Genomic DNA, 16084 nt, shown 5'->3' with positions numbered 1-16084 from the left:
GAAGTGAGCTTCTTCCCCCTCCTTGTCTTCTCTCTCCACATACTGTTTTCTGCCTTCAGGGTATCTGTTCTATACTTCCAAAAAATCCATCTGGTTATTTTACTGTAACACACTTACCAGAACTGTAAAATCATAGGAAAAAAAAACATTTGAAAAGGACCTCCGGGGGTTTCTAGGCCAACCTCCGCTTGAAGCAGCTTTAACATCAACACTAGATCAGGTCGGTGATGGCTTTGTGTAGATGATCCCTGAAAGTCACCAGGGAGCGAAATCCCACCACTTCCCTGAAAGACATGTCCTAGTTCTGTACTGCACTCTGGGTGAAGAAGTTTAGTTCTAGCTTTAAACACCAGCCAGTAATCTCGAGGAGAAACAAACAGTCATTAGTAGTTAAACACAGTACAGCAGTAGACTTGGAGGAATAGTCTGGCAGACCCTTTATATCTTCCTATACTCCTGCCTAACACTACGTGTTGGACACTAAGGCTCAGCCAGGATGGGCATAGCGCCACAGACTAATTTTCAGTGTATTTTAATGAATAGATCGTCAAAGGCTCCCTCTGTGAGCAGATGTTTTGGTACTTGACTTTCTACTTGAAGCTATACAAAAATAAATCAGTACCTTCTTAAAGTCAACTCTGATTTTATATGACATATATGAGATGAATCCCCTACTAACCTGTCTGTTTCATCAACTAGAGATGTTACTTAAGTTAAAAACAGCTGGCACAGCTGGGGTACAACAAGTTAGACCTGCTTCAGAAGAAGCCTTCTGCCCTGTGACTAGCAGAACTTTCTGTTTGAATAATGTAGTTTCCCTTTCTGGGAAAATAGAAATAGAACTAATCAGCAATGCTCAAAGTCCAGTTTGTACCTAGATTTCAAATTGCCCACTGGATTACTTATACTTGAGCTTCAATTCAAACTGTGTTTACCTCCAGCACTCTCCCAGAGAAAGGCCAGAACTGGATTTAATCTGGGCTTCTATCTATCACATCTTTATCAAAGAACATGGGAGTAAAAAGGCCAAGATGTCATGAGAGATCGGGCAGGAGAGCTGGGAAACAAAGAAACATGGAGAAGTTTTGATGGATACACTGACAACGAGATATAGTCCTACGATTAGACTCCTATAAATACCTTAGACGTGTGATATCTCCAAGTCCCATCTCAGTGCCATCTACCCTGAACATACTCACCCTCCCTCTGATTACAGAGGGGTTTCAGCAAATGTGTTATTACAGGCTCTTCCCAAAGGCAGTTGTTGAAATCCAGGCAAGTGATTCTTTAGACGTAAACCTCTCCAAAGTCTTTCACCCAGCTGACATTATGATGATCAGAAAATAATACATACATGTATATTCCTTACAGTTCTACACTTCATTTAAAATGTTTCACCTGCTTTTCTTTTCTCCTTTTCTTTTTTTTCCCAGTCATTACACAAAGTCTGAAAGATAAAAGAGGGAATTCATTTTGTTACTTTAAATACTTATCTCAAGCTCTCAGTTTGACTTCGTCAAATGCACGCAGTATGCTAAAAAAATGCACAAGGGAAAAAATCCCAAGAATATAGCTAAAAGATTGTAAGGAAAAAAAAAAAAGGCAGAAAACAACAGCAGATCATAGAAGTAGTAGTGTCTGAAAAATGAGAAACAACAAAAAAAGCACAGAGCTATAGCATGGTAGAAGAAAAAATAAATATACCACATAATTTATTGCAGGGAGAGTTCTGAAGAAAATGTCTTGTGAAATAAATATAATGCTCATGAGGACAAGAGATCTCATTCATATCCAATCTGTCTTGTGTAAAGAACTAGGCAATAATGTTCAAGTAAGTGAGTCACTGCGAGATCTCCCAGTTCGGCTGAAGATTGCTCAATAGAAATAATAACAAGCCACAGAAAAAAGACAGTGTAAGTACAGGTGGGAAAGAGATACAAACTCAGAGCAATAAGTACATACAAAATATCGAGAGATTGCAGTACAACGTAAAGGCATGATGTGTGTTCTCTGTCTTACAGACTACTTTTCCTTCTGTGCCTCTGTGACAGTGAAGATCTGCTGGAGAGCCCGGGCTCACAGCCTCCCTCTGTTCGTGCTCAGGATGGCACAGACATAGGCAAAGAGGGCTAGAGGGTGACTTATTTATGGATCTGGGGTCAGGACTTTCTCTGTGAAAGGTCTTTGACTCTCTAATCCATTCCTCACAGCTAGCCACCGAGGCTCAAGCCCCAACAAACACCAGGAGCCACCACCAACCTGTTGGAGGAGCAGGGGAACCCATGCCAAGCTCTCTGCAAGGAATGGTGGCTCAGGGCTTAAGGGTTTAGATACGTGAATGATACAGATTTACCACACAGTAGCTACACCTCATATTTAGTGTGTGCTCACTTAGTCCTCCAGAGCCAGGCTGGGGTGTTGAAGCAATGTCCAAACAGGGCCAGGAGCACCCATCACCATGCAAAGGGCTGCAGCCACGTCAGCAGAGCTCTCCATCCAGACCAGTGCACCCTTGGGAGATGCTGTCCTAGGGGGTGCAGGAGCAGCATGGCACAGCCCCCGAGCTGAGACAGCCCAAGCACGGCATGCTGGCAGATGGGCCTGGGGGTCACTGGTCAGCAACAGCGCTGCCCTGCCCTGCTGGCACGGTAATGCCACCCACTTGCAAAGCGGCACAAGCTGCCTGCCAGCGGGGCCGCATTCAGCCTGCCTACACACAGGGGCTCTTGCACAGTGCCTACAGAAGGTGTCTGGGCACCTTGTGCAGTCAGAGGAGAAAAACACATCTTCAGCAAGTGATTCATCGCTCTCTAAAATCTGAGCCTTGTGGGAGCATTTCGACATACCCAAGTTCATTTCCTCCCAAAATGCAGCAAAACAAGCTTTTATTTATTTTTTTCATTAACTGCTTCTCACTAGTCCCTCAAAAATATTTGAAGGGAAGAAAGAAAAAAGAGAAGGAATTGCATATCTTTGATGCAAAGCTGCCCTGGCTATGGGCTTTAAGCTTTGGCAGGGGTGAGGTGGGAAAGGAGAGAAGATTAATGGGATGGCAGTAGGATCCACTGATGATTGCATCTGAACAGAGATTTTTCCAGCCCAGGATTACAGGTCTAGAGCAGGAATCTCCTTGAGACTGCTGGTTTTTGTTGCTGCAAATGTTTGTACAGCCAGGCTAGGATGCAGTAGGAAGACTGTTTTGTCTGTTCTTGCTTCCTCCTCTTCCCCCGTTGCTGTAACTGAGGCAGCACGGAGACAGCAGCAGAAGTAATGCAAAAACCAGCTGTGGGGAGAGGGCAGGGAGTACGCAGGGGATGGGACTGGGTGGACGGGGACAGGGCATCATCCTGCAGCTGTGTGACACCTGCAAAGAAATCATCCTCACCCTTGGCAAAGTGATGAAGAACGTTTCCCAGCTCAGGCTGCCGGCTGGCCCAGCACACTCAGGAACTCCTGGTAGCAGGCTGAATTATCAACTTAAAGATTAAGGTTTTATAACCAAGAGTGTTTCAAGAAAAGGAAAAAAAAAAAAAAGTTATCAACTCAAATTTGAAAAACATCCTCTTGTCTGCACGGTTGTCCTTTTTCAATCTAAATTTGGACTTTTGACTACTTTGATTTTTTAGGGTATAAGGGTGGGAGGGTATTTTTGTAGAAGGTAACGTATATCTGAAGTGATACAGATTGGTGCTAGAGCCAAGATGATGTTATGATGTCAGAACTGTGAGGGGAAAGACTGAGAAACAGAAAACAACAACAACACCTAGGTGACCTGAGCAAGGTTAGAGCATGAGTCAGCCACGGAGGCAGGCAGGGAACCCACTTCTGCTCTCCAAGTCACAACGCCTGTGCCTTGGATTTCACTAGCTGCAAAAAAACACCACCAACAAGGATCCTTGGAGAAAAAAAAAAAAAAAAGGAAAGAAAAAAAAAAGCATTCCCTTTTCATGAACATTTGTTGTTCAAAAAAGTAGCAGTTCAAACTGCTACTATGGAAAATTTTGCCATGGACTGTATGTGCAAAGAGCACAGTGGATGATAAATAACAGGCAATGGAAACATTGCCTGTAGGTGTGACCGTGTCTGTTTTAATTGAAGGGATGCTCTTCAGTGGGGCTCCCATGGCCAGCTGAAGGAGTCAGCTTGGGGCTGTGCCTGCTCAGTAGCACAGGCTGCTGTGGCCAGTGTGAGTACAGCAAGTAAATGTGGTGATGGCAATTAAACAGACACACCGATGGCCCTGAAGCACTTGCTAGCAAGGAAATGTGTTTGCAGCTCCGCATCAGCATGCACGAAACTACCTAAGCTTCAGACTTTTCAAATACAATTAATGTGTCTTTCATTTCATAACTCTGTAAGATCTCCTAGTCTGTTCTTCAGCCATTGCAAATGTTCACCTGGCAGGGGATAAATTACTCTGCTCTGTACACGAATTTTGCCTGGTCTTATTCTTTTACACTTCCAATGCTAGGGGACATATCTTCAATTGGTGTGAATTGGAATATCTCAGCTGAAGTCAATGGAACTACGAAAGCTTACACAATATTCAAGAAATTATTTCAAGACATTAAACTTAACAGTCTGACTCTTGAAATCATGGAATTAAATGAGAGAGAATCAAACAAGACCTCACAAATGTTTAAAAGAGATGTTTCTGACTCCTATGTATAACAAAAATCCCAACACCACCTTGCACAAGTGATCTGAATGTGGACTGAAGATTCCAAAAGCATGGGGAGAGGGGGAGCAGCAATTTTTAGCATCTTGATTTTTTCAGACTGGCTTCCTGCTGTTTGAACGCTCTGTGATGACAATACAAACAGTAGCTCATTTCTCAATCAAATTCCACCCACATCAGTGTGTCACATTTGTGCATGATGAGCAGGAAAGGGGTGGTGATGGGGCGTTATATACCCAGGGGCATGCATACACACATGACACAGGTACGGCAAGCCCCTTTTCAAACCTTATTGACTTCGTTCTTGTCCTCGATACAGGGCTGGATCAGCAGGGAAGGAGGCCACCAAGTCCTCCGTGACAATACCATACATAAAAAACTTTCTCCACATCCTCCAAATCTTTTAAAAAAATCAGAGGCAAAGATTTATACACTTATGTATTTGATAATACTTGATGATATGGCTCTGAAATAAATCCAGCAACGGTGATATTTTCATTCTCGGCAGAAGGGGAAGTGAACCAGAGTGCCCTGATGTCCCCCCAGCCACCCGGGGCAACCACTGGAGCTGAGCTTCGAGACCCAGCTCCCCTCATTCAGCCACTGTACTGGGATTTTTCAGGGCATAATTGCCACATCGTTAACGATGAGACAATTTTACATGACTGAGAGACTGCTCTAGGTGCCCAGCTTGCAGGTTACATCTCACCTGCAGGAACTTAAAAACTATATGGACATTTGATTTCACGATTCATTTAAAGTGATCCAAAACGCTGCTTTGAAGCTCCCCTTCCCCCTTTGCACCTGATGGCTGCACAGTGAGCAGAATTATCCTCAGCACGTCACAATCCAGTGGACAGAGATGGTTTGTAAAAGCTGATAAGCCTTGTTAGGGTTGGCAACTTTACATGAACTTCAGTGATAAATACTGCATTTGTGAAATGCCAAATACTGCTGGAATGTTGGCGTGAGCACGACAGAGATTACTGCTAATGTGGGAGCGCGTAGGTACACTGTGCAGTAAATTACAGCCGATATGCATCCACTTGCTGTGAAAAATGTTGGATTTTTGAGCCAGCAGCATTTCCTATGGCACAGTAAACAGGGATCTAATAGAGCTAACAACTTGGATTTAAATTAACGAAGTAAGAATGATGTGACGAGGCTCCTGCATGACTACTGCGGGAAGCGATTGTCAATATTTGTTCATGGCTCTCGCTCATGCTTTACCTGCTCTGGTGAGGGTGTGTGTTTATGGACACATCCAACCAACGACTAATGACTAGAGAGCCTCCTTTTCCCTCAGTTTTAACAAAGAGATGACAACTCCAGTTACTAGCAAACTTTTGAATTCTTTGTCTTTTTTTTTTTTCCCTTAATTGATTAAAAGCAATTTCAGAATGATGTCCTGCATGCAGATGAAAGCAAAGCTTGATGTTCTGAAGTGCTAAACTTCTCTGTTTTGACCTGCATGATTAAGATCAAGGAGAATTTTGTCTGTAGTAATTAACATGAGACATAACTGTGAATGAGAACTTGCTGTTTTCAGTGACAATGTTGTCTTCTGCTTCAGAGCGAGACGCCCAGGGCCAGGATCCTGGGGATCCCCCCACTTTGCTTCAGTCTGGCTTTTAACAGGCTGGGAGCTCTCTGTCTCTCACCTGGTGGAGAAGAGAACAGAGGTCACTCTCACACAGGAGCACAGCACTTCTGAACACAACTTGCTCCATCTTGTGAGATATTGGGCTAAGGGAAAATATTGATTGCCCAGAAAAAGAATAATACTGGTAGCTAGATTAAAGGTATTTCATGAGCACTGCCTTTCATGCTGACAGCTCTGCTGTAATCATTCCCAGCGTACCACTCTGCCTCTGTCGGTATTCATCTGTTGCCAATTGCCTTGTAGTTACTTGGTGAGTGTTAGTCGGGGACTCTTCTTTTGTTCCCTGGTTTTACAGCCCTCAAACACAAGGGATCCTGTGACTGGGATCTTGAATGCTTTGAGACACATAATAAATAATTGTTAGCTTTCCAATACCTGAACTATGCTTTGCAGTATCCTGAAGCTTGCATAGCAAGAAGATTACCGATATTAGCTAATTTGCTGTTGAGTGGCTTTCATGCAACAGACCCTGGAGATTTTGCTTATTTTGCCTTTTTTTTTTTTTTTTTGCATTTTATGATTTTTGTTTTGTTTTTATTATTATTACTTTGTTGTTGTTGTTGTTGTTTAATTACAGAATGGAAATGTACTGGATTTAATCACCAAACTGACCAAGCCATAAAAAGACTGAACTGGGCTAAGGCTGCTTTATCAGTGTGTAGAAGGACTTGCACTACTGTCTATGCTACATCCATTCTGTGGAAAGAATTTGCATCTTCAGACATATCATTTTGTCTTTGCTCAGCAGATTGACATTTTCTACACAAACTACTCTGCATGAATGCAGCAATCCCCACTTTGTTCATATTCCCTTTCTTCTGGCTCGTGCCTGGTGCAAAGTGAGCAGCTCCTGAGATCCTGCCCCTAGCTAACATTAACACCAGCATCTGCAGAGCTGTGTAGGATAAGAGAAGTATCCTCCTTGCCCTTCCCCGTTTAAAACTTTATCATCACCAGTACCAAAATAACAATGCAATCAAAAAACACTGAAAGATACTCTTGCTGGTAGCTGACGTGACCTCCAAGCTCAAAAAAAACCCACAGCACCCCTTTCTCCTGCTACTTCCCTACAGCCTCACCCACAGTGCCCATCAAACAATTACTCACAAACCCCATCTGTCAACACTGGGGTCTGCAGTTCATGGAATCTGCCTGGCCACAGTGTTGGATTACTGAGGCTCTCTGTAAACAGAGGTACTTTGAATGACTCATCTCTTACAAATTGCACAGGGAAAATGAAGGCTACAGGAGTGAGTGACATAATTGTAAGACAACAATTACAAAGGCCCTTCTTTCACTTACCCTGACACTTTCCAATGAAGCTAGAGTTTCACACACAGTGCCAGGGCTGATCAAAGCTCCTTGTATATTTTTTTTTCTTGCTTATTTGCTAGGTATCCTTGATGATAAGCAAATTTCCATCAGGGTGGCTTAATGCCTCACAGTCCTGTATGCTGTGAAGTCCAAACATTCCTCCTTCAGCAGAAGTTGCTGACATTGATACTTAATGTGAAGCCTGAATAAATACAAACTATGTTTTGCTGTCGTTGTTCTGTTTTAACATATTCTCAATTTAATGCCCTCCATGCATTTCCTTATCCCACCCTCACCCCCCCACCCCCCAAAAAAAAAAAATAGTACCTCGAGGCTCACCAGTATGAAGATGTTGGGGAAAATCTTGCCTCTGCCTTGCAGTCTATCTGGTTATGTCCTCTCGAGGTAGCACTTCTGTATTTCAGTCCTATCCCTGGGAAGCAAAGGTCACAGTTAGACTAAGTGTCCAGATGTCAAAATAAAGGTAAAAGGTACCCCATTTGTTTAATAGCAGTTGGAGTCCAGACACTCATTTGGGATCCAGTGATGGTTCTGGTGGGTCATACATTCCATCTACTTGTTGTGTTTCCTATCTGAACACTTTGGAGTCTAGCTAGATGCCACCGTGCTGGAGGATGAGAGCTGTGTGTAACAAATAAGGAAAAAATAGAGAACATGGTAACAAGAAATTGTGTTGGCTTCATGCGTAATGCCCTAACAACTTCTTTTGCTCACATGGAAAAGATATGAGACTTTTGTAAAGTAGAAGTCAGCACCACCAAGGGCTTAATTATGTAATGAAACATTCTCAAAGCCCTCACATTAGCTCACTGATGCTTAGTGGAAAAGGCATTACCTAGCAACAGTCACTAACAAATCACAGGAAAAATAATAGAGATTATATGCTACATCATTCTACAGAGTCAAAACTGGTAGCAAGGTGTGCTTGCCCTTTCACTTCATGTGCAAAAAATCTATTGTTTACAGGTGTGAGGGGGAACAGATGCACTTCAGAGAAAGACAGGCCAGCTAATCTTTCATTAAAAAGTGATATATAAAAGATGCCCAAAGATAGTGAGGCTTGTTAATCTGGCCAGAGACAGCAGACTGCAGCACAGGTATGATATGAGAAAAATGACCTCTTCTTTTTTCCTCAGAGAAGTTGTTCCTCGTGTGTCATCCGTTCTCAGGTGCTTAATTAGAAGGATGAGCTGCTGTTTTAAGCGCTGGCCACGAGTCCTGCTTTGAGCTGCCCAACTCCAGTGCCCTGTGTGTGGCTCGGGCAAGTTCCATCAGAAAGTCTGGCAATACCTTGAGCACCAGGCTTTGCTGCATGGTGCCTCTGCATTCATTTCCCCCTTACTTCTGTGCACTACAGTGGAAGAAACCCTTAGAAACTGCAGTGCAAAGGACCACACCAGCATTTAAGACAGTTATTAAAACCAACCCCATATTGAAATGCATCTAGCAAAGAGAGAGATGGGTTTTATTCCGAATTATGCTTTGTTAACAAGTTGTTAGCTAAGTTCTCACTCCAGAATATTTAGAGCCAGCTAAATAATATGTGTCAAATCATTGATCTGACAAGTTTCACAACTTTTTTTTTTCCACTTTAAATTTCAAATATCTATTCAAAAAATAGCATGTTTGGTTTTTCGCTCAGCTTTAATTACCGGCGACAGCAGGGGAGGGAGAAAGAACAAAGCTGAACGCACAGATCCCAGAGGGAGTTTGCCATCTCTGACCACTAGGGGAAAAAAATTTGCACACAACATCTCCCAACTTGGAAACTGAGCCCACTTAGCACAAAGGCCCCAGGAAGAGGCAATGCAGCCTTTATGCTCTGCTAGCATCCCTTGAGCTTACTTTGTTGACTCCAGCTGTAGCTGGCTGCTATGGCAGAGAACCTTGTACAACGGGATTATTAGAGGCAGAAGTTCTGCAAGGGTGTGCTGTTGGATCTGTTGGATGTGGTATGGCTGGTACTGAGGAGAAACAGAAACGCTGCAGCACAGAGCTACACTCTTTATTCAGAAAACAGTTCAGAGATAGGTGGCATAAAGGCACAGGACTGTGATTTTGGGGGTGAGACTTGCATATTTGCATATACGCATATAGACACACATGCCACACTTCTATAAAGATCTGCAGTATTAAAAAGTAAAGTTTTTCTGGTTGCCCTGTGCAATACTCAAACAGTCAGCAGTAGCTCAGAGCTGGCATGTGAGAAGCGATTCCCCATCTCTTCTCATCTCAATTCTCAGTCCCAGACTGATGATGCTGTTAAAAGCCACATCCATGAGACTGCAACTGAGCCTATACTCTGGGCATCCTCCCCTATTACAGAGAGAGGAGCAGGATTTCTGTGTGGGGCTGGGAAATAAAGGTGTATTTCCTAACTTAGATACCTTAATCAAGCATGCTTAATTCAGTTAAAAACCCCACAGTAGGCACAGCCCTTTAACAAGTCTGGTTACGGTAAGTTTAGATAAGGCATAACTTGCTGTTAGCAAAGACCTGTGCTCTCTGACAATCCTTCCTGCTTTTGGAGGTCTCTGACCGAACAGGGCTGCTGTGACGATGGTGCTGCTCAGTGCACATGGAAGCAGCACAACTGGATTCCAGCTCCCCAGTAATTATCAGGTATACACGAAAGAGCCAATCAAACACCCAAAAGGACAGGCTGCCCTCTGCTCCCCCCGGGTGCAGCTGGCTCCTTATTTCAAGTGCAATCTTAAATTACAAGGAAAAGGATTTGCTGCAGAAGCAATGTTGTTTGGTATCAAAAAAGATTCCTCCTTCCTTCTGCCCCCTCCCCCTGCCTGCTTTTCATGTTTTATACAAAACTTGCTGCTCTGAACACTCCTGGATTTTCTTCCCTTTTAATAATAAAGAAGTGAATCTGATGTCTCCCACTGATGGCTTCCTAACCTTCAAAAGCATGTGTTTATCATGAGTTTCAGCTATCCAAAATAGTTTTGACCTGAGGTTACAATGCAGGCTCAGACCTCTTCGAAGTGGGTTAAATGGATGATAAGCAAACATTTCATTACAGCCCCTCAGTTGTTGTAAGGATGTGCAAATCCCCGAGAAAGATTTTCAGCATATCCTCCGGAGCCATGCGGTGCTTTGGACTTGGGAGGTTCACTCAATCAGCGCCCTGCTGTCACTTTGCCAGTGATGGAGAGGTGGACGGCCCCATCCTGCTGCCTCACCAGTGGCTCAGAGCTGCCTGCATGCAGCAGCCTGAAGTTTCAAGCCTCCTGCTAGCTCCACCCCAAAATTAGTTTGGACAGCACTATGCTGAGTCCATCGATTTATTGCTGGGCTTTGTCTCAGGTGCAAGTGGTCCAGCACAGACTATCACTTCTGCAAGGTGAATAGGCACTGCTGTGAAAGCGACACTCATTTTACATGTGGCTTATAATAAAATAACAGAGATGACGGTCCTAGTGGCTAAATGCATCCCCATTCCAAATCAACACAAACACAAAGCACCATGTACGTTCCCCTCTCTCTCAGCTCAGTGTCTCCTTCATGATTTTATCCAAACAACTTCAAAGACCACCGCTCACATGAATCCCGAGCTGTCTGGCCAAGAATCATGCCCCTTTTTTCCCCTTTCCCACTTCTCTTCTACATTCACCCCAAACAAGAACCTGAGTTAATTAATGAATTAATCAATAACAGAGAAAAGTGAACCCTGAGAACATGCAGTGCACATCTGAGATGGGCACCTCTGGTGACTGGTTACAGCAGCACAAGGGATGGATGAGGGCAGACCTCTGCGTGCTTGCTCCATGCCCTTACCAAGCCATGCCCCTATATCTGCTCAAGTAGGGAGGAAAGAGCTGATCCAATACAACATTAATACAGATGCACAGGTTCAGCTGTGACTGCGTGTGGCCAGCTCAAGGGTCAGGCAGACACTGGGCCAGGTTGTTTCTTCCCTGGGTTGTGTTAAACTTGTTGCCTGAAAATGTTTAAATCTACTCTGGAATAGAGCAACATGATTTTCTTTCTTTCCCCAAGGCAGTTGATATTCTAAGGACCCCTACCTTTAGCTGCCAGGTTCTTTGTTCAGCCCACTGACAGCCACTTTAAGACAAGACTCGGGTAAGTACATGAAGAATATTGCACTACTGCCAGCGAAGGTTCCCATGTCCCTAATTCCACCCTAACTGCACCAAGGCTATCAGCAGCTCTGCTCTGCGACAGCATGAATGACACGCTGATACAGCTGTGTCATCTTGCTCAGTTTTATCTGTCCTCACCAATTACCAGCCTCCATACTACTACTTCTTCAGCCCAAATTATCCCTGGTGTAGGGCTGTCCATAGCAGTGCCAGGTACAGACTTTTATTTCTGTTGGTACCATTGGGATGAGCATGGATTTACCTATTCGTGCAAAGAAAAATGTGCAGGGATACGTCTAATTATGCCTTGCTAAGTACGAAATGTCCTTCTATTTAGCAGATGCTTGGGCCCTACTTTGACCTAACACTGACTGTTTCAAGTAAACTGCCAGCAGCCCCGTCAAACTGTTGTGGGTAATTTGGAGTATGAAATGTGTTAAATTATTCAAAAAGCTGAATAAGCATAAACAGGCAGTACAACAGGAGAGATATGCATATCCAGCGATGCTGGTGTGACATTTAATACATCATATTAGCACTCCTGTTAGTACAAAGAGCTGGATGCCTAGCACAGCAGCCTGCAAATTCACAGGCAGAACACAATGTAACTGCATTTTGCCCCCTATAGCCTTCCTCCAACTGTTTCCCTTTGCAAAGCTAGATATGGCTTGCCTATAACCAAAGGTGAAAGTAGGGAAGCAAAATTTGATTCCTCCCTCAAACAGAAAGTGCAGCAGGTCAGGCTCACCCACCTTTGCTTCACACTGGCATCAATCACTGCGCTGATAGCAACTGTCTGATTTAGGGCAGGGGTGTAAATCAAATCAGGATCAGGCTAAAAACTGTCTGATAGTGGGAAGCAGACCCCTAGACAGACAAACTCTGCTCGGTAATAGAGCTAACGTGGCACAGAACACATGCAGGCTCATAACACATGTCTAGCTCAGAAATACATACAAATCCCCATGTCCTAGTAAAAGCTGACACTAATTCAAGACAAAACCCTACATTTTATCTACTGTGGAAACAGTCCATTATTTCTTATCCTTCAAAACAAAAAGCATTTTCAGGTTATGGAGTATTTCTGAGATCTCGAGGGATTACACTGCAGGGGATGAATGAGATGCTTCTGTAGTCAGGGTTTCGTGATGGTGAGCACCAAGGGGAAGTGATACTCTCTACTTTGAAAGCTTTTTCCCATTCTCAGGGAGAGGAAAAAAAAATGGAAAAAAAAAATACCAGCACTGTGAAGTTTGGGCCTGGAAACCCAATCTTCATTGCTTGGTTTGTCAATGAAAATAGAAATAAAACCTTAAAAAAAAAATCCATAGAGCCAGCTCATAACAAATAAATGGAATGATCTCTCCTGAGAGCAAATGGAAGCCCTAGTGATGGAGTTAAAGCAGCCCGGACAAAGCACTCATGGATGTGAAAATACTGTCAGCAATATGCCTGGATCAGCAAGAGATGGACTAGCTGACCTAAAAGGCCTTTCCATGCCTTTTTACTTTCCCCCTCCATTTTTTTTTTCCCCCCTCCTTTCTCTCCACAGTTTTAAGGGGGCTGGGGGTATGATTACTTTGTGCATGGGGGAAGTCTGGGTGTAAATGGTTCTGAAGCTAGTTCCCTGGCTGCTAGCCACCTTATCATAGTCACCATTTTCTTTCTTTTTTTTCCATCTGTTTTGGTTTAGCTAAAAAAGTGATCATCTTCTAACAATTTTATAAGGCTGGAAGGGACATCAGTACATTTTGCCCACTCCTTTGAAACAAATATGTTGCAGTATGTTTCTTGGCTCTTCTTTTGCTTGGTTCTGAACTCCAGATAGTGATAGCCTTCGATTGCTGAGTCTACCTCCATGACAAATGTTTACTAGCTTTGTTATCACACGTGCTTTGTGAGAGTATGGGGATTGAAAACTACATAGCTCAGTTTTCAAAGAGTGAATTGGAACTTGTCAGATAGACACTTGTAAAAAAAAAAAATTGCAATCAGCCAAATTTTGTTCTTTCTGGAGAGAGCTATAGAAAAAAAATAAACACTATCTTGTCAAAAACATAACCTCTGCCTATAAACACAATGGAGATAGGCAAATATTTTGAGGGGAAATGTAGGTTCAAATTTTAATCTTTAAACAAATTTTATTTTGCAAATATTTTCAGACATATTTTCCCAGGGAAATAGCCAGCTTGTATCAATTATTTAGGAGTGTTTGTAGGAAGCCAGCTTAAATTCATAACAAGAGTAACAGTTCAAGAAATGTGAATCTAAACATCAAGTCCAGTTAGTCAGGGAACAAAAACAAACCATATGACCTCTCAATCCAAATTAAACCCGATAAACAGCATCCAGAACCACCTACAGAAATTATGTAATAATTATTTGAAATTATGAGTTAATACAAACAATTGTTTGCCTTCTCATAAATATTTCAAAACCATAAACAGACAATAAACCCTTGATTCTCCATTTCCCCTGCTGCTTACAGTAGTCTTTCTGATTTAAGAAGGGTCACTTTTCTGAGCCAGCTTGAGCAGCTAAGGTCATACCCAAACTGGTAATGGAAAACCATTTTGTGAGCCCAGTCTAGAGATGGTGAAAGACAAATCCTTCCCCAAATAAACGTAGCATAGAAATCTAGTGAACAGCATTAACTATTTCCCACTGTGGAGTAGCACATAAGGTGCTCTTCTACTTATTGATATAGATGCAGTCCTGCTATAGGCAAAGAAGCCAAAGGAAAGCAGCGAAGGCAGTGAGACCACTGAGGACAAGCTGACATCACTTGGGAGCCAAAGTAAACTCAAGGATTCATCCACTTCCCAGCACCTCAGCAATAAAAATAAATCCCATTAACTTCCATCGCAATTGAATTCTCGCTCAGCTCTGCCACAGTAGCCCATTCCTATTAGAGAAAGGGCACATCAAGAGTGTTCTCTTGATCTCTGCTCCAGACATTACATGGCACCAGATGACATGCTCAGGCAGCAAGAGACCCAACAGGTTTGTGAGATCCAGGATTTCACTTCATAAAATTGGAGAATCTAGCTGGTTCCGCACCGCAGCTGAGTCCCTATTCCTTGCTGACTTTATATGCAGCAAATCTATTGTACAAAATATGGTGGATTTGTTAAAGAAAATGCAGATTAGTTCCTTTTAAACATTTTCAACTACCAGCTAAATCAGGTCAACTCATGAAAGTTAAAACTGACAAACTTGCCAAATTTCTTTAATAGAGAAAAAGAACTTTAATAATCACTGCTATGATTTAATGTGGAAGAATTGGCAGGATAGGGGGAGATTGTTTCAAAGTGCCTTCATCCCTTCAAGGAATGTGACTGCTCCATTTTATTTTTTAACTGATGATCATTCTCACAAGCCCAGCTATTGTGTAAGTCACCTGGAACTGGTTTCAAATGTTTAACACTATATTGCAGAAGCCTTATTACATCTGGCCTCTCTGTAGCTCTTAGTTCTTCCTAATGAGTTCTACTTCAGAACATTGTTTTATTTGAAGGGGGATGTATTTCTTATACAATTTCTTAAATTTTCCTGCAAAGAAAAAACACTATCCAATGTTAAGCCCCCATTATTTCTTGATTTGCCACAGAAATAAAACTATTTGAGTCATTCTTAACCACAGTACATGAAATTAGGGCAAAGAAAAAGTACCACAGCTAAAAAACTGATTAACTCTCTCTTTTCTTCCTGCTTTACTGACATGGCAGATTTTTCAGTTAGTTTATCTGCATCAGAAAAGTTTTGCTCATGGTTTTCTTTAATTTATCAATAGCTGATCTCGGTAATGCTTGTATACACACTTCGTCTTGACTACAGGATCCCAAGAAGAGCCAGAGCTTGACAAAAAATACGGAAAGCTTTCACAACAGCCTTTATTAAACAACTTTCAGAGAGGTCTCGTTTTGAACTTTTCCTGTATTTAATGAAGACAAATCCAAAGTTGAATTGTCCTAAAGCACTTTCAGTTTTGCTTTCGACTTCTCACTCTCCTTTCTTGTTTCCCATCAGTGAGTGAATACAATAGCAGTAGGAAGCCAAAATACTCAATCATTGTGCCCTTTCAACGGTGTGTAATGATGTTGAAGGCTGCGTGCACTATTAGGCAATGCAGAGTAAATAAACCTCTCCATTAATATAATAATCTAGATTTTACGGGTCATTTCTGGGAAAATAGCACGCACGTCCCTGCAAGTTTTCCATAGGACCACACAGAATTATCATCATTTGGCAGAACCTTCTCTTTTGAGTCCTAGAACTGTCATTGTGAAACAA

General features: G+C 42.6%; 1 protein-coding gene across 1 annotated transcript in view; it reads right to left on the bottom strand.

Annotated features, from left to right (window-relative positions):
- The window catches only part of LOC308201103 (uncharacterized protein), a 110152-nt gene that overhangs the window by 63870 nt on the left and 30198 nt on the right, over positions 1–16084 (bottom strand). Inside the window, exons 10-12 of the mRNA XM_080607897.1 lie at positions 7995–8088; positions 7644–7857; positions 1200–6339 (exon numbers count right to left, since the gene is read on the bottom strand). The gene's annotated coding sequence lies outside the window, so the exon portion shown is untranslated. The remainder of the gene's footprint in view (positions 1–1199; positions 6340–7643; positions 7858–7994; positions 8089–16084) is intronic.

This window comes from Anser brachyrhynchus (genome assembly GCF_964034855.1).
Source record: "Anser brachyrhynchus genome assembly, chromosome: 11".
Lineage (NCBI taxonomy): Eukaryota > Metazoa > Chordata > Aves > Anseriformes > Anatidae > Anser > Anser brachyrhynchus.
The sequence above is the reverse complement of the archived record's forward strand: the minus strand, read 5'-3'. Positions and strand labels throughout refer to the sequence as shown.